Source organism: Macaca nemestrina, chromosome 5 (genome assembly GCF_043159975.1).
Source record: "Macaca nemestrina isolate mMacNem1 chromosome 5, mMacNem.hap1, whole genome shotgun sequence".
Taxonomy (NCBI): Eukaryota; Metazoa; Chordata; class Mammalia; order Primates; family Cercopithecidae; genus Macaca; species Macaca nemestrina.
In genome coordinates this window covers 177,064,530-177,091,885 of record NC_092129.1, presented here as the reverse complement: position 1 = coordinate 177,091,885, position 27,356 = coordinate 177,064,530, and the positions used below count along the sequence as shown (strand labels likewise).

The 27,356-nt window shown below is 44.2% G+C and overlaps 1 protein-coding gene across 10 annotated transcripts in view; it reads left to right on the top strand.

Annotated features, from left to right (window-relative positions):
* The window catches only part of LOC105487377 (ras responsive element binding protein 1), a 202,500-nt gene that overhangs the window by 60,428 nt on the left and 114,716 nt on the right, over positions 1–27,356 (top strand). For 4 of the 10 annotated variants that reach the window (XM_011750827.3, XM_011750825.3, XM_071097679.1 and 1 more), the window contains exon 1: positions 22,124–26,952. The exons of 5 other annotated variants lie outside the window; for them this stretch is intronic. The gene's annotated coding sequence lies outside the window, so the exon portion shown is untranslated. Of the gene's footprint in view, positions 1–22,123; positions 26,953–27,356 lie in introns of those variants that run through there. One more of the 10 variants, XM_011750830.3, reaches the window with a different exon arrangement.

Genomic DNA, 27,356 nt, shown 5'->3' with positions numbered 1-27,356 from the left:
GTGCTGGGAGACTAACTGAACTAGCAAATTCTTAATGTGGTTCAGTTAGGTGAGGCAGAGTCTCACTCTCACCCAGGATGGAGTGCAGTGGCACAATCTCGGCTGTCTGCAACTCCACCTCCAGGGTTCAAGCAATTCTCCTGCCTCAGTCTCCTGAGCAGGTGGGACTACAGGCACACACCACCAAGCCCAGCTAACTTTTGTATTTTTAGTAGCAACAGGGTTTCACCATGTTGATCAGGCTGAGGGATGAATTTTAAGGAAAAACCAGATGACAAGCTTGGGGCTTACTCTGAAGCAGTGGCTCTCAACCTGGTGGTTTTGCCCCCAGGAGACTTTTGGCAATGTCTGGAGACATTTTTAAGTGTTTCTGGGGAGGGGGGTGGCAGGGGTGAGTTGCTACTGGCCTTTAGTGCATAGACCCCAGAGATGCTGTTCCACATCTTAGAGTGCACAGAACACCCCCCACATGTCAGCAGAGCTGAGGTTGAGAAAGCCTGCTTGAAAGGTATGGTAGTCGTGGCCTGGGTCTCATCTGCAAGTCCACTGGGTGCACTCCCTGTATTGCATGTGATATATTTATAAATCTGAAATTCCGTAAAGCAAGTAAGCTCTTATTTGTATCTGAGGTACCATGGTTGGCAAGTTCTAATTTTCACAGAAAATTTGGGGTTGAGGAAAACATTAAGTGGCATTAAATGTATTTGAAAATCCCATAGTAAATGAAAATTCTAAAAGTCATCTGCTTCTAAAACAAAACATATTCATTGGCTCTGTGAAGCTGTTCTGGTTGATGGCTCATCTTTCCCAGGCACCTCTTCAGTTATTTGGGAAACTTGCTCTGGTGCTGTCATCTGTAGCCCTCCTTCATGCTCTAAGGTATGTGGAGTATACTTTTTTTTTTTTTTAATGTGTTTGAACTAGCCCTTACTTGCTTGACAGTTAATGTTTTTGCATTCGTAGTCTCCTGTATTTTATTTTCTCAAGTTTTTGCAAAATTCTTACATAACCGTCTGCCGTTTTTATAGGGCAGTGTTTCTGAGCCGGGTCCTCTGTCCATACATCTCCTCTTGAGAGGGTGGATGGCTGCCAGCTGCTGTGGTTGGGAGGGATAGGAAGGGAATAAGGGGATGCAGGGTAGGAAGCAGTGATTATTTTTATGTTAAGGGACTCCAGGCCTCAGACCAGAAATGTCTAATACAGTGACAGGAGTGATCTTTTAGCCAACAAGTGCTACTGATCTGACCCTTGGCCTTCCCACCCCACCCCCTCCAGTCTATCACACAAACAGGAGGTGAGGAAACCATGGAGGGGAGAAGAAAACAGGGAGACAGAGATTGAATTCCAGAGAAGGAAGGGCTGCCAGTGGTAGGCAGAGTCACCCCTAGAGTGGCCTGGCCTCCCACTTACTTTATAGACATGTGCAATACTTGAAGATAGCTCTTTTTACATCTTAAACCAGCAGTTAGTCAGTGTCCCGTTGGTATCAGTCGTACTGATGGTGCTCAGGGCCATTGCTCTGCAGCCACCTTTGCAGTCCCATACCTGGTAATAAGTCCTGTTCCTGCAGAACGCCCCTGCATTCTGGTGCTTTTCTGTCTTCTCCTCTAACCTGTAAACTGCCAACTCCCAACTCTGTATCTCCATTTACAACTAACTTCTCCTAAGCTTGAACCTTTTGTCACCCTGATCACCCTGCAAGTACCTTACCCTGCAGGTACTTGTAAAAATGAAAGTCCTCTCCCTTCCTTCTGGAAGGTGATCACCATCCACCCAGCCTTCTAGTCCAGGAGCCTTACTGCCGTCCTGACGCTTGTCTCTCCTGCCCCAATGTTCTGTCAGTCACCAGGCCCTCTGCAAAACCACACTCCAGTCTGGCCCTGGCATTGACTGTTCTATTGTTTCTGACCTAAGGCCCTCATCAAGTCACAAATGCCTCCCAAGTTAATTTCCTGCCACCAGTTTCTCCCTACTGCAGTTCATCCTCCACTCTGCTGCCAGAGTCATCAAAACTAAAGCTGTGCGTGGTGTTTGCCTGCTTAAAAACATCTCTTGGCTTTCTGTTGTCTACAGGAAGAAATCCAAACTCCTTAACTTGGCATACAAGGAACTTTGCTTCCAAGCTGAATTTCTAGTCTCAGCTCTTGTCACTGTCTTCTGCCCCACTGCCACACTGAATTGATTCTTACTGCTTCCTGTTGCCTGGATTGTTCATTCTGTTGCATCCCCATCCCCTTCCTTCAGCAATAAAGATTTCATACTCTTTTTTCAAGACCCAACTTAAATACTACCTCTTCTACGGAGAATTAGCTTTTCTGTTGTGAATAACTTTTAACCCCATCTGTCAAGTCTTGTCTGTTTTATCTGTTAACATGTTTCTCTCACTTCAAGAATATTTTTCTATCTCCTGTACCTAGAACGATTGTATAGTTGGTGCTCACTCACCACTGTGTGTTGATTTCTGATACAAAAATGAGAGTTTTTGAAGATTTTGGAGAATAGCCACATGTAATTTGGAAGCTAAGGCCTAAATAGTGCTACAAATTCGGTGAAGGAAATGGACATGAACTAAAGATCTCAGCATACCCGTCAGGCAGAAGGTGGTGCTAGGTGGGAAATAATTAAGTGCTTTGGTGGGAAAGAATTTTGAATTACAGAAATTCTAAAATAAAAGTTGGCTCAGCTTAATGTAAAAGTGAAAAAAACTCCTTGTTAATGCCTGGTTGCGCTAAAAGCTGTCACACTGGGGCCTTTACTAATTATAACCATTTTTCATGGCTCTTGATTTGAAGTTTACATTAAATAGGAGAGATGGGCACACAGATCAAAGACCAAAATAATTTCAGAGCTCCAATGTGTGGGCCCATTTTCTCTGCTTAGTTAGAGTTTTGTTTCATTAGTGGTATGAGTTAATAGGAGTGTTGGTCTGTGTATAATTTAACTTCTCTTTTTTCCGTTACTCCTAGGATTTAAAACAGAATACCAAGCCAGAAACCTACAGGCTATAAATCTTGCTTTATGTGTTTGTATGTGTGTGTGTATGTGCAATATACACATGTGATAATAGTTGATTTTAGATCATATTTATAAAAAATCACTTTCACTGTTTTAGGGGAGCTTCCTTTATTCTGACACTTTATTGTAAAAAACAAAACATTTCTCTGAATATACAAAATCAAAATCTTAATTTTCTCATAAAAGAGGTAGATATGTCTTCACAAATAGGGGAGATAACCAGGAAGATGGGGTGGGTGTTCTGAAACACAAAGGTGAACCATGGAATAGGTTTCCTGGTTTTTTTTTTTTTTTTGAGATGAAGTGTTTCACTCTTGTTAACCAGGCTGGAGTGCAGTGGTGCAGTCTCGGCTCACTGCAACTTCCACCTCCCAGGTTCAAGTGATTCTCTCCCGAGTAGCTGGGATGATAGGCGCCTACCACGATGCCTGGCTAATTTTTGTATTTTTTTTTTTTTTTTTTAGTAGAGATGGGGTTTTACCATGTTGGCCAGGCTGGTCTGGAACTCTTGACCTCAGGTGATCTGCCCACCTCGGACTCCCAAAGTGCTGGGATTACAGGCGTGAGCCACCGCACACCGCTAGGTTTCCTTTTTAAACAATAGTTTTTTTTTGGAGACAGGGTCTCTCTCTGTTGCTCAGGCTGGTCTCAAATTCCTAAACTCCTGGGATCAAGCAGTCCTTCTACCTTAGCCTCCCAAAGTGTTGAGATTGCAGGTGTGAGCCACTGCACCTGACATGAATTTTAAAAAGCAAAAACAAAAAAAGACATAGTGTGTGGAAGTTCTTGGTATTTTTTATACAAGGTGAAATCCTGGTTGATTAAAAATACATTACTGTAAATATTTTTTAGTAAGTGCTTACCTGCTAACTAGAGTTTAGGCTCAGATCTGGCAGATACATTCAGATATAATATTCTAACATAGTTTTATTTATCAGGAGGCTTGTATGTTTTCCTCTCCAATACAGAAAATAGATTTTTTTTTTTTTTTTTTTGAGACAGAGTCTAAGAGCACTATCTCCCAGGCTGGAGTCCAGGGGCGGAATCTCAGCTCACCTCAACCTCCACTTCTTGGATTCAAGAGGTTCTCCTACCTCAGCCTCCTGAGTAGCTGGGATTACAGGCGCATGCCACCACACCTGGCTAATTTTTGTATTTTTAGTAGAAACGGTTTCACTATGTTGGCCAGGCTGGTCTCAAACTCCCAACCTCAAGTGATCCACCCACCTTGGCCTCCCAAAGTGCTGGGATTACAGGCGTGAGCCACTGCTCCCAGCCCAGAAAATAGATTATTTTAAAGTCAGTTTTTCTTTTGCTTTAGGAATTTTAAATGTTTTGGAGGATAATTTTATAAAACTAGTGAACATCTCAAACAGGTTTTCTATGACTTGGTTAGTTAAATCTGTATGTATTTGGCTGAAGTGTTCTACTTAAAAGTTTAAAACCAAGTATAATTTAAAGGAGGCTTAACGTGCATGTCTCTGAATTTGATTGTATTTAAATCATGAAAATAAGGTTTCTGAGAACCATTTGTTCAGAAACTTAAGAAGGCTTCACAACCTCCTGTCCTGAAGTGTGATTCAGTATCAGATTTAGCCTCCTTTTGGAAACAGGCAATTTTCTACCACCAAATTTGCCAGTCCCATGGTGTTTTTAAATTTTTATTTATTTTTTATTTTTTTTATTATTAGAGACAGGGTTTCACCATGTTAACCAGGCTGGTCTCGAACTGCTGACCTCAGTTGGTCCACCCACCTCGGCCTCCCAAAGTGATGGGATTACAGGTGTGAGCCACTGCACCTGGCCTCCCCTGGTGTTATTTTTTTTCAACATTTACAGATTTTTATTGATTCAGTACCTATTTGAATATCCACTATGCAAGGCTACTGTGTTAAGCATCAAGCTTACCAGTATGGGAAAGATAGTTGAAAGCCTCAGAGGATATATTGCATCGAAAGAAATGGCAGGCATGGTGGTTCACGCCTGTAATCCCAGCACTTTGGGAGACCAGCCTGGCTAATATGGTGAAACCCCATCTCTACTAAAAACACAAAAATTAGCCGGGCATGGTGGCAGGCATCTGTAATCCCAGCTGCTCAGGAGGCTGAGGCAGGAGAATCGCTTGAACCCTGGAGGCAGAGGTTACAGTGAGCTGAGATCATGCTACTGCGTTACAGCCTGGGTGACAGAGTGAGACTCCATTTCAAAAAAGAAAATAAAGAGACATGTTCAGCAACTAAGAAGTCATTTTTATACTTGTGGTACGTGCTACCAGTTAATCGCATTGGTCTTTGTGTGTATGGGAGGAGTGAAAGATGCTGGGAGGTCGGTCAAGGAAGGTACCTTGTGGAAGTGACATTTGAGCTAATATCTGAATAGCTTGTACAAAGACCCTGAGGTTGGAGAGAGGTGTGTGTCCAGGGAAATGAGAGAAGCACAGTGTGTTTGGAGGAAGACAAGACACAGAACCAGTGAATTACAGGGGTGGTGCGGTAGATAAAGGCTAGAGCAGGCTACTAGGAACTCTGGGAAGCTACGAAAAGTGTTAGGCCAGATTAGCATGATGAGATTTGCATTTTTAAAGATTATTCCTACCCAGAGTTGAGAACAGACCTGGCTAGAAGGAAGCAACTGTTTACCTTGTGTTTGGAAGAATGTCAGTTAGAATGCCAGTGTTTGAAACTTTGAAAACGGGCGGTGGCAGTAGAAAAAGGGAGCTTAGAAGGATTTGATAAAGGTTTAAGAGGTGGGAGGGGCTTGGTGATGAGGCAGGGTCGCGGAAGGGAGACCTGGCTTCCTGGTCTCTAGCTTTTGCAGCTGAGTGGATGATGATGCCTCTGACAGTGAAACGCTGGATTAATCAAGTTTATGAACAAGGTGTGTTCTCTACTTTTTAAAGAGCTACATTTATGTCCCCACCCCCCCCGCCCGCTTTTTTTTTTTTTTCCCCCAGCTGTTTCTTTACTTACACTGTGTTTTAGTTGATTAAAAATTAAGTGCCTAGGCCGGGCACGGTGGCTCATGCCTCTAATCCCAGCACTTTGGGAGGCCGAGCCATGCAGATCACTTAAGATTGGGACTTTGAGACTGGCCTGGATAACAAGATAAAAAACCCTGTCTCTACAAAAAAATACAAGACTTAGCCGGGCATGATGGTACACACCTGTAGTCCCAGATACTCAGGAGACTGAGGTGGGAGGATCACTTGAACCCAGGAGATTGAGGCTGCAGTGAGCCGTGAGTGTGCCACTCACTGCATTCCAGCCTGAGCAACAGGGTGAGACCCCTTCTTAAAAAGAAAAAAAAGTGCATGGTATGGATGAAGCATGAATAGTACTTATGTAACAGTGAGAAACAGATGTTATGTTCTTGCTAATGGGAAAAAAACCAATGGCTGCCTCCTATTCTATCCTCTTTTTTCTTCTTTTAATTTCCTGATGCTAAAAGGAAATGGAAAAATTTCTTATAGATGGTCTGAGCTTTTGAATTATTTTTAGATGAGATGTACACCTAAATTTTTATTTATTTATTTATTTATTTATTTATTTATTTTTGAGACAAAGCCTTGCTTTGTCAACAGGGTGGAGTGCAGTGGTGTGATCACGGTTCACTAGAGCCTCGACCTCCTGGGCTCAAGCGATCCTCCCATCTCAGCCTCTTGAGTAGTTGGGACTACAGGCGTGCGCCACCATGCCTGGCTAATTTTTTTTTTTTTTTTTTTTGAGACAGTCTTGTTCTGTTACCTAGTCTGGAGTGCAGTGGCACGATCTTGGCTCACCACAGCCTCTGCCTCCTGGGTTCAAGTGATTCTCCCTCCTGCCTCAGCCTCTCGAGTAGCTGGGATTACAGGCGCCTGCCACCACGCCTGGCTAATTTTTGTATTTTTAGTAGAGATGGGGTTTCACCATGTTGGCCAGGCTGGTCTCGAAGTCCCAACCTCAGGTGATCCACCCGCCTCAGCCTCCCATAGTGTTGGGATTATAGGCGTGAGTCACCGGACCTGGCCAATTTTTGTATTTTTTTGTAAAGACGGGATTTTACTATGTTGCCCAGGCTGATACTGAACTCCTGGGCTCAAGTGATCTACCCACCTTGGCCTTCCAAAATGTTGGGATTACAGGTGTGAGCTACCACATCCTGCCTAGACCTAAATCTTAAAAGCACTGAAGTTTGTTTTAGCAATGCTTTATCTGTTTGACTTTAGTACAGGGTTCATGGGTAGGGACCTTTGGGTAGGGACCAAGCTAGGACTCTCACAGTGGCTCAAGCCGTTTACTTAGGAGCATCAGAACTCCTTTCATCACCTGATTTTCCAACTTATTTCTTAGTTGGAACCACATAAAGTACCTCAGTGGTCACCCGATGCCCGTAATATATTAGAGTTACATTAGTATTTTGCTTGACCTGTAATCTGTGTGAAAACATAGTTCATTCAGTCAACAACACTTGTTGTGTATCTAATGCGTTGGGCCCTCCACTAGATCTGTGGGTGCCAAAGGAGAAGATTTATTTGACCCTTTTCACAAGAAGTGGAACTTGTCCCCATGGAGTGATTGTCTAGCTGGTATTTAAATACCTCTGGTGATGGCTGACTTGCTCCCTACCCCCAGGCAGTCCTTTGGTTTTTATTACGTTAATTAACTTTTTTTTTTTAAATGGCAAACAAAATCTTTTTGGAACAAAACCGACTGTGACATGTTTTCCACTGATTTGATACACACTAGAAGCTGGAGTGCAGGTGTGCTGCCCTGCTCTATGCAACACGGGGAGGCGGGGTGCAGTCTGACCCTGAAACGTCCATCAAGGTGTGCGCCGGCCGCTCAGCAAGTGGCTGTCTGCTACTGAAGATTTCTGCTTCCTGAGGGAAGGTGCCTGCCTCAGTTGGGCCACCAGCCTTTAAGATGGTTTCACGTGAAGGTCTTACTGGGCTCCCATTTTGGGTAATGCTTTTCTCTAATGTCATCAAATAACTCATCAAAACCTCAGGTGAGCATGCTCCAAGGAAGCTTCTCTTTTATGAGGTATCAACCCTGATGGATATAACCTGAACATTCCTTTGAGCCCCATGTAGTGTTCTCCTGTATTGAGGAGAGTGTGAATTTCCATCTGTCTCTCTCTTTTTATTTTTTTTCTTTTTGAGACGGAGTCTCGCTGTCTCCCAGGCTGGAGTGCAGTGGTGCGATCTCAGCTCACTGCAAGGTTCACGCTATTCTCCTGCCTCAGCCTCCCGAGTAGCTGGGACTACTGGCGCCCGCCAGCACGCTCGGCTAATTTTTTGTATTTTTAGTAGAGACAGGGTTTCACCGTGTTAGCCAGGATGGTCTTGATCTCCTGACCTCGTGATCCGCCCGCCTTGGCCTCCCAAAGTGCTGGGTTTATAGGCGTGAGCCACCGTGCCCGGCCTTTTTTTTTGTTTTTTAAGGGATGAAGTTTTGTTATGTCACCCATACTGGAGTCCAGTGTTGTGATCATGGCTCACTGCAGTCTTGACCTCCCAGGTTCAAGTTACCTTCCCACCTCAGCCTCCTGAGTAGCTGGGACAGCAGGCGGACACCACCATGCCCAGCTAATTTTTAAAATTTTTGTAGAGGTGGGGTTTTACTGTGTTGCCTGGTCTGGTGTCGAACTCTTGGATTCAAGTGATCCTCCTGCTTTGGCCTCGCAAAGTGCTGGGATCACAGGCGTGAGCCACCGTGCCTGGCCCAGTCCTGTATTTGATCAGATGAATTGAATAGATGGGAACAAAACTCAATGAAGACCTTCTACTCCTCACTTTTTCTGATTAGAATAGCTTGATGAGGAGATGGCTAGGAAGAAAACTTTAAAAACTGGACTTAAGTGTATTTTTGAAAATTTAAATTTTAAGGTACTCTACAAACAACTTGGAGTCTTCCACTTCAGTGTGACCTAAGCAGATGTGTAGATTTAGAGGTCAAATGAGAAGTGTGTTATAAATACAGCATGCTAGATAATTGCCTTGTTATGAATATCCAAAATTGGTGTTGATAGTACATTTAGAAACCAGTTTCTGGTGACAAGCATGTAGCAGCTCACTTTTGGATAACCCATCCACAGCTACTTATTTTGAAGAGTGCTGGATAGTGGTGACCACACATACTCTCTGTTGGGTGATGTGTTTTACCTTAAACATTTGTGTTTTTGCCTCGCCGTGGTGTTGCCCCTCGGGGCCCTGGTTTGTTGGTGTCTCTAGGCTGTGGGGTATTGGCATGTCTTACATATGACTGTTTTCTGGATATGTTAGACCATCTGTTGCATCATCTGTGAATGAAGGTTGAATTTATTTATTTATTTATTTTTTGGAGACAAAGTCTCGCCCTGTTGCCCAGGCTGGGGTGCAGTGGCGCAATCTCGTCTCACGGCAGCTTCCACCTCCTGGGTTCAAGCGATTCTCCTGCCTCAGCCTCCTGAGGAGCCTGGACTCTGTACAGGCGCATGCTGCCATGTCCGGCTAATTTTTTGTATTTTAGTAGAGACAGGGTTTCACTGTGTTGCCCAGGCTGGTCTCGAACTCCCAAGCTCAGTCAGTCTGCCCGCCTCAGCCTCACAAAGTGCTAAGATTAGAGCCACCACTCTCGGCGGAAAGTTGAACGTACTTTACGTAAGGCTCCTGAGGACCAGAGGAGATCACTGAAATAAGTTAATAAATAAATACGTGTTTTGGAATTTTAGTGAGGTTTTCTCAGAGAAGTTCAGAGTGGCATCAGTTAGGCCAGGCCATGTGATAGGTTTTTTTTTTTGTTTTTTTTTTTTTTTTTTTTTTGAGACGGAGTCTCGCTCTGTCGCCCAGGCTGGAGTGCAGTGGCGCGATCTCGGCTCACTGCAAGCTCCGCCTCCCGGGTTCACGCCATTCTCCTGCCTCAGCCTCCCGAGTAGCTGGGACTACAGGCGCCCGCCACCACGCCTGGATAATTTTTTGTATTTTTAGAAGAGACGGAGTTTCACTGTGTTAGCCAGGATGATCTTGATCTCCTGACCTCGTGATCCACCCACCTTGGCCTCCCAAAATACTGGGATTATAGTCGTGAGCCACCACGCCTGGCCTCATGTGATATGTCTTAAGGGTATCTGTGATATGTCCCTTCTTTGTGTACTCAAAGGTCTGTCATCTTGCTAATTGCTAAGAATGTGATATTGGGATACATGATATAAAGACTACTTTTTCCTTAAAAGTGGACACTCTGCTTTTGAAAGAGAGTGTACGCGTGTTTGGTCCTGTTGGCGGCAGTAAGCTCTGGGACCCGGGTGGTCACCCGTCTGAGAGTTTGTCGTTGATTTTACTTTTTGTTTAAGCAGCTCTTGATGTAGATGTGGCGAACATGGTGGCCTGTGTGTTCTGAGGCTTGCTTTGTGCCTTCGTCCCTCCATTCTGCCCTGGAGAGTAGATGCTGTGTGGTCATGTGTTCCTTTTGTGGTGTGCTCAAGAAAAGGCGGGGAGTATATGTGTATTGGGGAGGTGGTGTGGTTAGCACTGGCCAAATTATTATATTTAGAGATCATGATTTATTTCATTGTTACCTTTGCAGGAAATGGAATTTCGGAAAGGCTCATTTAGCCAGCTTGTCTCTAGAAGTCTCATGGTAGCTAGCATTGCCTCTTGTGTCTCTTCAGGAAACAGAGTACACAGAAATCCAGTCCTAAACACCAGAAACTGCAAGTGGTTATATTACAAATTAATCTGTCTAGAGTACTTTTAAATAAGTTCAACCCCCAGCATTCAAGTAACAGACCACCTTTGGTGAAAAACATCCCAGGGCCAGGCCTGCCTGTATTTGCTTTAAATCAGATAAACCAGAAGTTAGGCATTTCAGTTTCTCTTCTGCCCATGCTGGATTACTCCATAGGACTCCATTCTGACATGTCAACAATCTAAAGTTATAATTTAGTTTTCACCCTTTGTTGGTTGTTAGGCTTTTCATGTAGAAATACTCCCAGCATGATGGCAGTAGGAGCAGTAGTCATAAGATCTAACATTTAGCCGGGCGCGGTGGCTCACGCCTGTAATCCCAGCACTTTGGGAGGCCGAGGCGGGCGGATCACAAGGTCAGGAGATCGAGACCACGGTGAAACCCCGTCTCTACTAAAAATACAAAAAATTAGCCGGGCGCGGTTGTGGGCGCCTGTAGTCCCAGCTACTCGGGAGGCTGAGGCAGGAGAATGGCGTGAACCCGGGGGGCGGAGCTTGCAGTGAGCCGAGATCGCGCCACTGCACTCCAGCCTGGGCGACAGAGCGAGACTCCGTCTCAAAAAAAAAAAAAAAAAAAAAAAAGATCTAACATTTATTGAGCCTGTACTAGTTACCAGCGGCCTAAATTCTTTTCATGCATCATCTCATTCATTCATCACAACAATTCTTTGACCCCATGATGTAGATGCAGTTGTTATTGACCCCATGATGTAGATTCGGATGAGGAAATGGAGACCCAGAGAAGCAGCTAGCTAGTAGGGCTCAAACTGTGAAGTGTGACTCTGAGCTGTGCTTCTGACCCCTGGCAGACCACCTGTCACAGGGACATGATCCATTCACCAAACAAGAACTCTCCGAAAACCTGCTGTGTGCAGAGCCTGCCTTGTGAGGCACGTCAAGGGGAAAACTGTCCTGGCTTGTGGAAACAGCAGATTACAGCTTACCAGTGGAACAGCTTATTCCAGCCGGTATTTGACAACATAAGCTAGATCTTCACTTCTGTGATGGTCAGGAGGGAGATGCAGTGTTTTGTGGAAGTGAGGAGTTTGCAAAGGTGGTGTTAGTACACAAACCAGCGGACTGGGATTTGGGAGCCCTTATAGAAGGGAGGTCGACAAGACACTAAAGCAGAAGACGTGGGAAAGACCTGGTGGAGAGGTAGAGTGAAACACTGGACAAATCCTGCCCAGTGTGGAATTGTCACCCTGTTCCCCTTGGAAAGGTGAGAGTGTAGAACAGAGATGATCTTTTGCATGGTGGGAGATGTCCCAGAAGTGGAGGAGTGGGGGCTTCAACTCCAGGCTTCTGCTAGTCCTCCATGTGGTTAATGGTGGTGGTGGGGGGGGGGTGGTTCTCCTGTCTCTTGAAACCTTTCATGTGGGCACCACTTTTAACCTCCCTGAAAGTACTCAGCCCTGTTTCAGACTCATAGGTTGCCCTCTTTTGAAGAGACTCTAAGCTCTGTAAGCATTTGGGAATTTAGTTTTGTGTTGGGTAGGGCCAGTGCCTTGAGAACAGGTTCATTGTTGTTTTATTATAGTTTATTCTTTTACGTAATATGGAAACTCAAGGTTTTGCCTCAAAACTGGTATTGGGGTGATTCTAAGAGGCCCAGTGACATGTGGCACTGCTCAAGTGTGATCGCCTCTGGGAGGTGTTGTCTCTTTGTTTTGCTTTTCAAGCAGGAAGAACTGTGCGGACTGGAGGGCAATGAGAGGAGCCTGTTCTGTCTCTTAGAGTGTATTTGGGATGGGGATCCCCAGTGTGCCTTGCTCCTTTGTGAGGGCATCAGAGCAAGTTATGGAACTGGCAGATCTTGAATTACGATAAGTACTTCAAGGTCTGTTTCCTGCTTCTTCCTGTCTGCGGAGAAGGACTGTTTCTTTTTGTTTGTTTGTTTGTTTGTTTTGAGATGGAGTCTTGCTCTGTCGCCCAGGCTGGCGTGCAGTGGCACAATCTCGGCTCACTGCAACCTCTGCCTTGCGGGTTCAAGCGATTCTTCTGCCTTAGCCTCCTGAGTAGCTGGGATTACAGGTGCGTACCACCACACCCAGCTAATTTTTGTATTTTTAGGGTTTCACCATGTTGGTCAGGCTGGCCTTGAACTCCTGACCTTGTGATCTGCCCGCCTTGGCCTCCCAAAGTGCTAGGATTACAGGTGTGAGCCACTGCGCTTGGCCTTATTCCCCCCGCCCCTACTCTTGTTGCCCAGGCTGGAGTGCACTGCAACCTCTACCTCCCAGGTTCAAGGGATTCTCCTGTCTTAGCCTCCCTAGTAGCTGCGATTACAGGCACACACCACCATGCTTGGCTAATTTTGTATTTTTAGTAGAGATGGGTTTCATTGTATTGGTCAGGCTGGTCTTGAACTCCTGACATCAGGTGATCCGCCTACTTCTGCCTCTGAAAGTGCTGAAATTACAGGTATGAGCCACCGTGCTGGCAGAAGGAGTGTTTGGAAACTAGTAACAGAGAATTACGTCTTGTGTGCTACCAGCTCAGTTATAACTGACCTATCTTCTCTATTTACTACTATTATTATCTTTTTTTTTTTTTTTTTTTTTTTTTTTGAGAGGGAGTCTGGCTCTGTCGCCCAGGCTGGAGTGCAGTGGTCGGATCTCAGCTCACTGCAAGCTCCGCCTCCCGGGTTTACGCCATTCTCCTGCCTCAGCCTCCCGAGTAGCTGGGACTACAGGCGCCCGCCACCTCGCTCGGCTAGTTTTTTGTTTTGTATTTTTTAGTAGAGATGGGGTTTCACCGTGTTAGCCAGGATGGTCTTGATCTCCTGACCTCGTGATCCGCCCGTCTCGGCCTCCCAAAGTGCTGGGATTACAGGCTTGAGCCACCGCGCCCGGCCACTACTATTATTATCATTGTTATTTTTTTCACGGCAGCTGGGTAGTTTCAGCAAAATAATAGTGAAAAGCAATCTGGATTAGGAGGCCAGCATTCTGCGCTCCTTTTTTCTCATCTGTGGAATATCACCGTCAGCGAGCCTGTATCAAGAACTGTTTCTTGACACCTGCCCCGGGTACCAGACTCTGGAAACACAAGGATGGGTAAAACATGGTCCCTGCCCTAAAACTCATCAGTGCCTCATAACCAGCAAGGACTAGTGGAGGGGCCTGCAAGTGGGAAGTGGTTGGGAAAAGAAGAGGAAGTGATGCTCTCAAATGTGCAGGGCTTGTCACGTGGAGGAGGAGGATGTGGGGAAGGAAAACGTCCTTCTAGGCAAAAAGAACAGTTTAAGTACAGGCCCTGGAGTATGAAAATGCGAGGCTTAGCTGAGGACAGGGTAGGGCAAAATGTGGAATGTGACTGGAGGATAGGGCTTAGGCGTGTTGTGTTGAGTTGGAATGACGAGAGGTGTTGGCCCTGGAAAAATGGACGGGGGCTCGGTGGTGGAGTCTGTTGTGAGCCATCAAATGCTTTGGAGCAGGACTGTGATGTGAGCAGCTCTGTGGTTCAGAGAACTGCTAACCAGCCGGGCGCGGTGGCTCAAGCCTGTAATCCCAGCACTTTGGGAGGCCGAGATGGGCGGATCGCAAGGTCAGGAGATCGAGACCATCCTGGCTAACCTGGTGAAACCCCGTCTCTACTAAAAAAAAATACAAAACACTAGCCGGGCGAGGTGGTGGCGCCTGTAGTCCCAGCTACTTGGGAGGCTGAGGCAGGAGAATGGCGTGAACCCGGGAGGCGGAGCTTGCAGTGAGCTGAGATCCGGCCACTGCACTCCAGCCTGGGCGACAGAGCAAGACTCCGTCTCAAAAAAAAAAAAAAAAAAAAAAGAGAACTGCTAACCCTTTAGAAAATTTAAGTCGGAGAGAAGGCAAGGTGTTTAGCAAACTGCAGTGTGAACTTGGAATTTGGTACTCTCTTTAACAGAATAACTTCTTTTTTTTTTTCTTTTACAAGAGATTTTTCAGCCCAGGATATGTGGGCTGCCTTCTGAAGCCTTGTTAAATGATAGTGGAAAGGTGGGAACATTTATTTTCAGCAAATAGAATTCAACAGTGTTTAGACTTCCCTAATTGTGTTGTACTAATTGGTACTTATTGAAGGTCATTAGAGTTTGGAATTCTTTAGAGGAGAGGGACTCATTTCTCAAAAATACTGAGGATGGATACTGGGAGCCGAACTGGGACAATGTATTTCCTAGCAACCCCGAGTTTGGTGTGTCAGTTGGGAGTGACTGCAGGGTGGGACAGGGTGTGAGCAGAGGGCCAGCTAATTTGCTGTCTTGATGACTCTGTGGGTGACGGCTTTAGGGGCTGGCAGCGTCTGGTGGAAACAGAATCTGTTCAAAAGGTGGAGCTGCCTTACAGCAGTTGCCAGCTCGCTGCTCACCTGCAGAGCATGTGCCCTCATCTGGGTCACAGCTCTGCCCCTCAGATGTTCCTGGTCCTCTGCTTGGATCCACCCCCTTCACTGCAGCTGAAACAGCCAACAAAGCAGCATCATGTGTTGGAGGCCTGAAAAGTTAGAGTGAATGTGAAGGAAGTCAGCCTGCAGGCCCCAAAGACAATTAATGGTGTAGTAATTATTGTAGAGGCACAACATTGCCTTGTACTCTCAGGTTTTCAGAGTCCTCTGGGGAAGAAATATGAATTTTTTATAGCCTGACTTTTTACATTTCAAAGCTTGTACTCATGGACTAAGGGACTTGGATGGGAGGGTTGTGCAAAATGTGGGTAGACCTCCTGTAAATTTGGTAGGTTGGACAGAACACGTACCTCAATCATTTTCATCACTGAAAACGGATTGTTTCATTTTGTGATTTTCAAATTGTTGGCAAACATTTTTTGTTTAGTTTTGTTTTTTAATGTGTTCTCACATTTGAGCTAGGATTGTGCAGGAGGAAGTAGGATTCTGGTAAGCTGAAATGGAGCTTTGGGGGCACCTGGAGGGGAGCTGGGTTGGGGACAGCATCTGAAAGTGCTGCCTTTAGTGGGTTCAGCCAGGGCACACTACTTAGGGGAAGCAGAGCACCATGTATGTCTCTGTGCATAATCATCTCAACAATCTCATGAGGTGTAGCTATTATTTTCCCCTTTTTAAAGACAGGAAACTGAGGCTTAGCAATGCTCCTGTTTCGGAGATCGTGCAGCCAGTGACACATGACCAGGAAGCTTTATGGCAGGCTTTAAGAGGAGTTGTTTTAGATAATCTCAATATACGGTGGTACCTGGAGAGTTTCTACCACTTGACTCAATTTGTTTGTCTTGGGGCCGGGCACGGTGGCTCACACCTGTAATCCCAGCACTTCGGGAGGCCAAGGCGGGCAGATCATCTGAGTTCAGGAGTTCGAGACCAGGCTGGCCAATATGGTGAAACCTCATCTCTACTAAAAATAGAAAAATTAGCCAGCTGTGGTGGTGGGCACCTGTAATTCCAGCAACTCGGGAAGCTGGGACAGGAAGAATTGCTTGACCCCGGGAGGCGGAGGTTGCAGTGAACTGAGATTGCGCCACTGCACTTCAGCCTGGGCAACAGAGTGAGAGACTCCCATCTCAAAAAAAAAAAAAAAAAATTTGTTTGTCTTGATTCTTCTCAGTTTGCTTAGATTTGAGCATAATATGTTATTTGAATACTTCCAGCTTCATCTGAAATATCCTAAATTGAGCAATTGCTGTGTTTAGGATGCTAGGTTTAGGCATGGTGGAGTTTGGTGGTTCTTGCCTTTGGGGAGTTGACATTATGAAAGGAATTCTTATGCCATGTGGACCCTGAGCCAAGTTCCCATGGGAAGGCCAGGCTCACAGAAGCTCTCAGGAGTGGGTCTGCACTTCTAGGAAAAGCACAAGTAGGGGCTGAGAGCCCAGTGGGAAAGCAGGTTGGTTTTGAGTTTACAGTGTAATTTGGTGTTAAGGAAGGTGTCTGAGAAGATGAGTTGGAGGGATAGTGGGGTAAGGTGGAACGATGGGGCAGGATTCGACCTTTTCTTCTTTAAGTGGTAAGGAGTCCAAAGTTTTTGAGTAGAGAAGTGACAGGCTGGCCTGCGTAGGCCTTGGAGACACCCTCAGCAGTGGGCATGTGGTTTGTGTGTCTGTGCTTTGGGTGGCTGCCGTGCCTTACTTTACTGTTTGCTTTTGGCCTGAGGCAGAGAGTGCATCCCATGGCAGCCGGTACAGGATGAACTGAGAGGCAGCACCCAGGATATCTGAATTGCCTAAAGCCACTGCAGTGATGTACACACATAGGGAAGCTTTATTTCTTTACAGCCATAGACTTGTTGAAAAGCTGAATCGCATAACTCTGGCTTAATATTTGACTTCGTGGTTACCAGTTCCAGGTGAGCCACCTTCAAGAGGGGCACCATCCTGTTGTCAGAAAGGTGCGGCTGGGCAGCAGGGAACCTGGGTTCCACTTTAGCCCTGACATAGAAGGTTTTGGTTCATGTACCTTAGGTCTGGTAGGCCCCCTTTGGGTGCTTGTTTACTGAACTGATGTATCGTGTTTATAATGTTGGTAGATGGGTATATATATACCAAGACCTCTGGTTTACTGAAGGTAGGGCCAGGAGCTTTCCAGCAGTCTGTTGAGTGGAGCCACGGGTCAGTCAGGACACCTGGCCCACAGCACCATGAGCTAGTGGACCTGCTTGTGGTCCCAGGTGTTGCAGTGTGGCACTTGAGCCCACGCTACTGACTCGCCCCTCCCCCACCCAATTTTGGAGTCATGCTGAGTCTTTGCCTGTTGCTGTTCTCTGCCTCAGCTCAAAAGGAGACAAGGATTGCCTTCACCTGCCCTCATTGGGGGCAAGAGCAAGTCTGGATAAATGACTTTTACTGATAATTCCTCCAAATCATTTTTATCCTCCATAGCCGACACTCCTTCCTCTAAAAACCTGCAAAGTAGTAGTAAATCCCTTTCCATTCCTCCCCTTTGCTCTTTCAGGCTTCTGGTAAAGCTGGAAGCATCTGAAAGAGAGGCAACTGAAGCCAGGGCTGCCGTAATCCACACGCTCTGGACGTCACCCCGGGTGACTCAGATTTGGTTGCATTTGTCATTTCACAACCACCTGCATCTGATCCCACTGTGTGGGCAAACTCTCTGCTGGGAGTCTCTGCCTGGTGCCCGGTCCTGGGAGCATAGCATTCTTCCCTAGAATTGCTTTCCCCAGCTCTTTCTCTGTAGCTTTAGCCATGGGGTTCACTATGAAAGCTGACATGCCTACCCTCCCCATTCACTTTTGTTAATAGTTATTTTTTTTTTTTTTTTTTTTTTTTCCGAGATGGAGTCTTGCTCTGGCAACCTCTGCCTCCCAGGTTCAAGCAATTCTCCTGCCTCAGCCTCCCGAGTAGCTGGGATTATAGGCACCTGCCACCACACCCAGCTACCTTTTGTATTTTTAGTAGAGATGGGGTTTTACCATGTTGGCCAGGCTGGTCTCGAACTCCTGACCTCATGATCCACCCACCTCGGCCTCCCAAAGTGCTGGGATTACAGGCGTGAGCCACTGTGCCTGACCGTTAATAGTCATTTCTAAGAAGAAAATATGTACCATCATATGCCAGTCATGTTAAATGCTTTCTGTGCATTTTCTTCATAGTCCTCACAACAGTCCTATTAAATTGGTATAATTATCCTCATTTTGCAGATTTGGAAGGTGGCATTTGGGGAGATCACCCTAATCTTTTCAGTTACCTAATGTAATGTACAGGAGGCATTATACCTCTTGCAGTCTGTATTTCATCTCATTTAATCTTTGCATCAATTTATAAGTTCACTGTTATTTCTGTTTACAGATGAGGAAACTGGGGTTTAGTTTAAATAACTTGCCCAAGGTTACTGTGGCTAGTTAGTGATGGAGTCTGAATTCAGACCCAGGCCAGTGTACTCCAGTGCAAGTGCTCTTCATCTTTTCACTTCTGCATTTGTTTAGTAAGTAAAAATAGGGCTGACAAAGCTGATAGCTTGTCGAACTCCTGGCCTCAAGGGATCCTCCCATCTCAGCCTCCCAAAGTGGTAGGATTACAAGTGTAAGCCATCACACCCAGCCAAAGCTGATGGCTTCTATTGGATTTGTTTTCTAATGCTTTGTCCATTTTTAAATGGGGTAAGAGAGGGAGATAATGTACTATAGTTTAAGCACCTTGAGGACTTTTTGTTCTTTTTTTTTTTTTTTTCCAGTGTCACCCAGGCTGGAGTGCAGTGGTGTGATCTTGACTCACTGCGACCTTCACCTCCTGGGTTCCTGGGATTGTCATGCCTCAGCCTCCCAAGTACCTGGGACTACAGGCGCGCACCACCACTCCCAGCTAGTTTTTGTATTTTTAGGAAAGATCGGGGTTTTTGTGTTTGTTTGTTTGAGATGGAGTTTTGCTCTTGTTGCCCAGGCTGGAGTACAATGGTGTGATCTCAGCTCACTGCAGCGTCCGCCTCCTGGGTTCAAACGAAAATTCTCCTGCCTCAGCCTCCAGAGTAGCTGGGATTGCAGGCATGCGCCACCATGCCCAGCCAATTTTTGTATTTTTAGTAGAGACAGGGTTTCATCATGTTGGTCAGGTTGCACTCGAACTCCTGACCTCAGGTGGTCCACCTGCCTGGGCCTCCCAAAGTGATGGGATTACAGACGTGAGCCACTGCGCCCAGCCAAGATCAGGTTTTACTGTGTTGCCCAGTCTTGTCTCCTGGGCCTCAAGCGATCCATCGACCTGGGCCTTCTAAAGTGGTGGGATTAGAGATGTGAGCCACCACGCCCAGCCACTTTTTGTTCTTTTTAAGCATTTTATTCACTGATGCCTCCCAAGCACTTGCCATAGTGCTCGGCATATGCTAGGTGCTCAGTCAGTATTGGTTGAAGGAATGAATGAGGTACAGGTTATTTGACCTGTTTCACAGGGGGCGATATTGACAGAGCAGTTGGGTGTCTTACCCATAGGCATGCACTGTTGTTGAAAACAGCTTTTGCTCTTCACACACAGATCTTTTCTGTTTTTAAACAGATTTTTTTTTTTTACAAGTACAAAATGGAAGTCATTAGATCTAAGTCATGGGATTGTAGACTGTAATATAACACACTATAAATACCCAGTGTCTGGTATACAATGTAAACATTCAGTAAGTGACTCTGTGTTTGTTGTGGTTGGAGTGTCTTTTCTGCATGTGCCCTCATTTTGGGTAGGGTTGCCACACAGATTAGGAAAGTTAAAAATTTGTGAGCCATGGAAACCTTTTAAAAACATGTTTAGTTAATTCAGTGTTTCTATCTTTGCTATACTATCCATCAAGCAATACAAGTAGTCAAATTGGTGAAATGAGTTCACATCTATCCTGGGCAAGTGGACAAGTGGTTATGACTGGCAAGATTTGATTAAATGATATTTGCATTTTCCCTGTTTACAGTTGTAGAGCATGGATGGCAGTGGAAGGGGCCTCAGGGAAGCATGGTTCGTTTCTTTTCCTTATACCCCCTTAACTTACAGGTAAGGAAAGTGAGGCCTGGAGAGATGCGGGGGGCAGGCTGGATGTGAAACTCTGGTCTTGCATGTCACATTCTCTTAGACATCAGCTCACCCTGCCAAATCCAGGTTCCTGGATGGGCTTGTATGAACACTTTAGTGGTGGAGCCACAATTATTCCTACTATGATGTTGTTAGCAGATTATATCAATAATCCACCAAGAGCCAAGAAATCAAAATCAGGACTGTGTAAACATTGTTTTTTACCCATCATAAAATGTTCTTAGCCAGGCACGGTGGCACACCCCGGAAGTCCCAGCCACTTGGGAGGTTGAGGCAGGAGGATCGCTTGAACCTAGGAGTTTAAATCAGCCTGGGCAACATAGTGAGACTCCATCTCTAAATAAGTAAAGGAATGAGTGAATGAATGAATGTTCTTATTCATTGTAGATAATAAGAAGGAATATGAAGAAAAAACAAGTTATCCTAAATTAAGATTATAAAGTAAATAGTCCTAAGGATTAAAAATTACTTTTCTCATCAGAATTTTAATTATTTCACTGCACATTTGCCCACAATAGAAGAATTATAAATGAACTAAAAGGTAAAAACACCTAATGATGCAAAAAGGAAAAAGGAAAGTAAAATTGTTTATGCCTACAAGTCAGAGATAACCATTGTTAATACTATCTCCTTCTAGATGGTTTTCTATGGATATATACCCATAGTACAAAAATGGGATTTATTGTGGACAATAAAAAAACCCATTTTTGTACATGTCTTTATACCATATGTTTTAAAATTTTAGTATGATATGACAGGTCTTTTTTGGTGCATTCAAATATTCTTGAACATGAAAATCACATTTTGATGTGACATAATTTTAGGGGGCAGAGTCATAAGCTAATGTTTTAATTATTTTGCATTCCCTGGGCACTCATTGTGTGGGTGAAGGAAAGGTATTCTTCTAGGTTACATGAAACCAACATAGTATTAAACTTTTTATGGTAAATTGTGAATACGTAGTTCATCAGAAATTTATTTTAAAGAGGAAAATACTGAACTGACAAAATGTGTTTATTTTTGGATAGCATGTGATCTGTCATCTTATTACCCCAAACACGTCAGGGTTACTGATGAAAAACAAATTGAGCAGTTCAAAAAGTCCTTCCACTAGAGGGTTGGCCTCTCTTGAGAGGAAGGTGTTTGTCCTCTTACATAGGGCACTGTGTTGTAAATGTTAGGAATGATGTGATGTGTCCTTTATCTGTGGTTGTATTTTTTTTTTTTTTTTTTTTTTTTTAGACTGAGTCTCGCTCTGTCGCCCAGGCTGGAGTGCTGTGGCCGGATCTCAGCTCACTGCAAGCTCCGCCTCCCGGGTTTATGCCATTCTCCTGCCTCAGCCTCCCGAGTAGCTGGGACTACAGGCGTCCACCACCTCGCCCGGCTAGTTTTTTGTATTTTTTTAGTAGAGACGGAGTTTCACCGTGTTAGCCAGGATGGTCTCGATCTCCTGACCTCGTGATCCGCCCGTCTCGGCCTCCCAAAGTGCTGGGATTACAGGCTTGAGCCACCGCGCCCGGCTGTGGTTGTATTTTTATTGGATGTTTTTCTTTAATCAATGTCATGTTATTTGGACATTCTAGAGCAATTATTCCCGATCTTTTTAAACGTAAGGTACTCTTTTAATGTAAAAAATTTCCGGACCACTGGCCGGGCGCGGTGGCTCAAGCCTGTAATCCCAGCACTTTGGGAGGCCGAGACGGGCGGATCATGAGGTCAGGAGATCGAGACCATCCTGGCTGACACGGTGAAACCCCGTCTCTACTAAAAAATACAAAAAACTAGCCGGGCGAGGTGGCGGGCACCTGTAGTCCCAGATACTCGGGAGGCTGAGGCAGGAGAATGGCGTGAAGCCGGGATGTAGAGCTTGCAGTGAGCCGAGATCTGGCCACTGCACTCCAGCCTGGGCGGCAGAGCGAGACTCCGTCTCAAAAAAAAAAAAAAAAAATTTCTGGACCACGTATGATTTTAATTATTTTTTTAGATTCTGTTGAGAAGCTCTAACGATAGAAAAATTCTATCAACATTTTAGTGGCACTTACCTTTATTAAATATAGCAGCATCTTCATACACTTGCAAAATAACAGTATATATATATGTAAATTTAATGATTTCTAGATGCTTGATGAGCAAATGAACAAGTGGATCCCTTGAAATAGCTCCCTGGAGGGCTCCTGCCCTAGAGGAAGACAGATCCTGCATATGTAACCCTAAAGTCTAATGTCAGGAAAATAATGATTAGACCAGTTCTGAACTTCAAGTGGAGTTCTGTAACTCTAGAGCTAAACGCCGCTGTATGACAAGTTAGGAAGATATATTTTCTTCCACCTGTTCATACACTGAACGGTTTCCAGAGCAGCCCTTGATATCACCTCATTTTCCTCATCATTTCAAATAATTCAATTGGGGAAGAGAATGCAATCAGCCAGATTGTAAGAAACATTTGGACATACTTTGAATGAATGAATGAATGTTCTTATTCACTGTAGATAATAAGGAATATGAAGAAAATGACTCTCCCTTGGCCCTTTTAATTAATCTACTGTGATCTATTAGAGAGAGGACTGGGTTTGTTAGGAGACTAACGTAAGGTCCTGAAGGCAAGCCCAACCTTGATTAAGATTAAAATAGAAAAAGATATACTTCACACCTTGGTTTTTCCATCTCTAAAATGGGTAGAATATCTTCCTTGTGCCTTCTTAGGAGGTGACACGATGATACCCATGGGCAGCATTTTCTTTCTTTTTAATCAGTAAATGTAAACAAAAACCTTTGTAAGGATGGAAGCTATTGGAAAGTACCATACAGAGGATTAGGACCGTGAATCCAGGGAAATTCTAAGCATTCTGAAAGCTGCTTTTAGGCAGGGCAGCCGCCAAAAGACCAGCTGGTAGATTGAGACTTTTCTCAAAAACCTGACTTCATTCTCTTGTGGCTCCATTTTCCTTTTTTTCAAATGGCGTCTAGTGGCTTAGTTGTGGTTATTCCACAGTGATGCCTCTTTTATTGCTATTCTTATGATGACAACAGCATTCTTGCACCACTTAACTCTCCAAGATGCAGGCAGGGGAGGCAACTGCCTCATTTCTGATGTGCTTGCATTACCTACAGGAAAAGCATCCCAGTATTCTACCTTTGTCTGGGAGTTGGGGTTGGGAGCAGGCATTCAGTTTAAGTTTTATGTGCCATCTGTATATTTTCGAAAACATTTAACATGATCTTTATTTCAAGCTTTTATAGCCCTTTCAAGTTGCTCTAGGGAAACTTCAGCAGTTTCTTAGCAAAACAGATAGACAGTAAGTATGGATCAACTGAGCCCAGGAAAGAATGGGGTTTGGGAAGATCACATTGTTTGGATTTTCTGCTAATACTAAAACTGGATTTTTACTGCACAGGCAGGGAGAATTACCATCATGTGGTGGACCTGGTGAGAGAGGTATCATATGACTAAGCGAGTCAGCTGACCTCAGTTAAAGGGCTATGACCGTCTGTACAATGGGACCAGTACCTTCTCCAACTGTTGGTCTCAACTGAATGAGATTCCATGTCTGAGGAGTGATCGGGGTGATGATGACTTTTGATGGAACTGACCTCACACAGGTTTCTGGGGGAAAAACACCACCAAATTTTATTTTAAGAATTCCAAAATAATTTTACAGTTTTGATTTGAGTAGAAGTTTGATTTGAAAAGGGACTTCATCTGCACCTTCTCTCTTGCCTTTGTTTATAGATGTCAGTAATGCCAGTATTTTAAAAAGTAGAAATGAGTTATAAATTATATCTTGAGGATTTTAGTTTGTTTTGGATAATTGTTTAATTGGCTAGGATTTCTCCCCCCTTCAGTAGCTTGAGATCCCCATGACTAGGCAATATGGAGATAATAGTAAACAACTAAGCTCTTTGTAAGAGATGTTATTTATTTATTTATTTTTAAATAGAGATAAGGTCTTGCTATGTTGCCCAGGCTGGTCTCCAACTCCTGGGCTCCAGCAATCCTCTAGCCTCAGCTTCCCAAAGTGTTGGGATTACAGGCATGAGCCACTACGCTCAGCCTGAGACATTATTTGAGGAGGAGGTCGTGAATATATAATAAACTTAGGAGGAGTACAGATGAAAAGTTTTCTCTTGAACCTACATTTTTGAACAGGAGAAGAGATGATTTTTAGGTATAATGGTGTGCAAAGTAACAACAGTTTCTAAAGACATTTAAAATAATAAAGTATAAATATCTTTATTCAGGATGAACTGGGTTCTGAAGCCTGATGTTTTCAAGAGTTCTTTATTATCAGGTGGCTTGTGAAAGCCCATTGTTAACCAAACGTGTTGTGTTTGCCTCAGAATTTCATTAAAAAGTATGCGTACGTTCATATCCCCCTTATGTGAGGTGGCAGTGAAACAGAAACTTGATAGAAATATTGAGGAGGGGAAAAGATGAAGCCACCGTGGCACCTGGCCTCCCTCTTTCACTTCCCTTTCCAACTCTGCTCCTTTGAGATGTTCTTCAAGAAGATGGAGGAAGCTTGCTGGGTTTAGGTCATCACCCAGGATCTGGCGGCAGGAGTAGCTCAGCACTGGGAGTTCCCTCCACAAAGCCCAGAGCTAACTCATCACATCCAGCTGCTGTCAGGAGTTGGGCAGTCCTGTCCCTTGGCTTTCCTGGGAAGGCCTGCGTGGAGGAGGCAGGAGCAGGCAAGGGACCAAGAGAGTACCTGGTAGACCTGATGCCTCCCCCTTCCCCCTGGGCCCCCAGGGAAGGAGCTACCTTGTGGACTGGGGTACAGGGAATAGAGGGTTGGAATCCAGAAAAGAGGGTGGAGGGCATGACTGCAGTTACTGCAATTGTCTCAGGACACAGACCAAGCCCTGGTGCAGAAATTGTTTGGCTGTTGGCCTTTTCTCTTCAGATGTTTGCATGCAGGAAGTGCCTTTGATAAAGTATGGTTTGCTAACATGAGTATGATATGCATGTGCATTTTTGGATGCCAAACACATAGGCAGATAAAACTAAGAAGCCAAACGCTAAGATAGTTGTTGATGAATTGAAACTAGCCTAACTGGCTCCACTGTTGGAGTCATTCGCTCAGACTACTCCAAAGTTTTGTTTGGTCTACCAAAAACATTAGTTGGAAAGGTACCGCATTAATTTAAGGCAGGGAAGCCTCCAGCACGTGAGAGTCGTGTCTCTCTCGGTGATGCTGGGAGGGAAGGATGGGAGATGAGAGTCATTTCACCGCCGCCTAGCTCCTCCTCTTCCTCTCCCTGCCCTGGAGTTGCAGCCTCAGCTTTCAGAGTCTCTTGCCTGGTGCTAGGCCCGGCGAGCGGTTGGATTTTAAGTATTTCTCAGTTATTTTCAGTATCATCAGTCATCACTTTCAGAGTTCCTTTTCTTTTTCAAGGGTACCCAGTCTAACTGTTTAGCTCCTTTTCAATAGCCCTCCTCACTCACTTATGCCCAGTCAGGAAGATTAATAATGTTAACTGATTTACTATCGCTGCAAAAAGCATTAGTTAATTAGACTTTTACACCTCAGTCAGATGGCATTAGACACCCTTTGTGCACTTTAACTCAAGGATGTTAAAGACCTAAATCTTTCAGAAAAAAAGAAAAGAAAGAAAAAGGACAGGCACTTTTCCAGTTTAAGCTGCATGTTGGTCCATGTTAATTAGGCATTTGTCCTTTAGTCTGGAGGTGATAGAAAATGCCAGTTACTGTGGTATTTAACTGACATCAAACTCCTGTCCAAATAATTCAGTTAGGCCCAGCCTTCTCTCTTAATTGGTGGGAAGGAAAACTTCGGCACACACCCAGAATAGGGAGGAAACTGTTACTTACGTTGAACATTTTAAAGTTCATTCTGAAGGATCTGAAGGACACTTGAATATTTTTTAAATTAACTATCCAGTTGAGCTTTTTAAAAACAGTTACAAAAGAATCTCCCCTAAAACTTGAGCTACCCCAGATGATAGGTTTTGTAAGTCTTCAGAAAATGAAAGTTTAGTAATTGTTGTTATCCAAGGTCAAAGTGGTGGTTGTTATCCAAGGCTCTTATAGATTTCTGTATCTGTTTGGCCCTGTTTTAAAAAGTGCTCTAAAAATTGACAGTTTCTAGCTCACACTCATATTTCTTTATTAATACCAGAAATTCACAAATGGGTTAAGGCGCACCCAGCAGTATACACATTTAAAAATCACTATAAGCTAGCATATTGGGACAAAAGTGACATGAATATGATTGTTTCATGGGAGCAATTAGATGACACTTTTTGTTTGTTTTGTTTTTAAAAGCAACTTGTTCCTAGTTGCTGGAGAAGGTAATCCTCTTTAACAAGAGTATAGTTTACCTTATGAGTTATGTAAAAGAATTACAAAAATAATGAAAAGATTTTTTTTCTAATTAGTGGGTAGCCTTATTTGACTTTAAACCTTACTCACTTTTGTGTATGTTTCTAGCCAAAGGTTCACACATTTGAGAGCATTTCACTTTTAGTACTGAACTACTTTTTCGTGCACTGAATGAATACAATATGTTAACACTCCTGTAAGGCCCAGAATTGCTTGGCTGCCCCTTGCCCTGCCTGCCTGGTACTGGCTGAAAAGGTACCATTGTTTGTTCTGCAAACACTGAGTGATGTTTGTTTCCAAGGTGACTGGTTCTATTGCTGCCCTTTAAGCAAAGGTGGGAGGGGGGATGGGGGAGAGAGAAAGTTGGCTTTAAACACCTGAGAGCATCCTGTTCTGGGTACAGTGTGTGTATGTATATGTTTGTAAGTTGAAATTTTATTTTAACTGAGGTAATTGGAGAAAAAGGGATAGTGTAGAAATGGGAGGAAAAGACAGTATCAGTAAGTTAAAAATATCAGTAGGTTCTGATATTTAACTCAATATACTTTGAGTGAATGTAATGGTAAGAAATGTTAAAATTTAAAGATCTGATTTGACTGAAGTTAACTGTTTACATTTGGAGTTAAGGGGAGAAAAAATATTTTAGATGATAACTGTTGAAATGTTAAATATATTTTTGCATGAAATAGTTCTTCAGCTATAACCTATGTGTAGTAGCTATTCAGACGAATAAATACTTGACAATATAACTGAAATGGTTATTGATCAGGTAGTTGAGCCTTCAAAAAAAAGTATGAGAGAACATGAAATATAAACAGATTTAAGT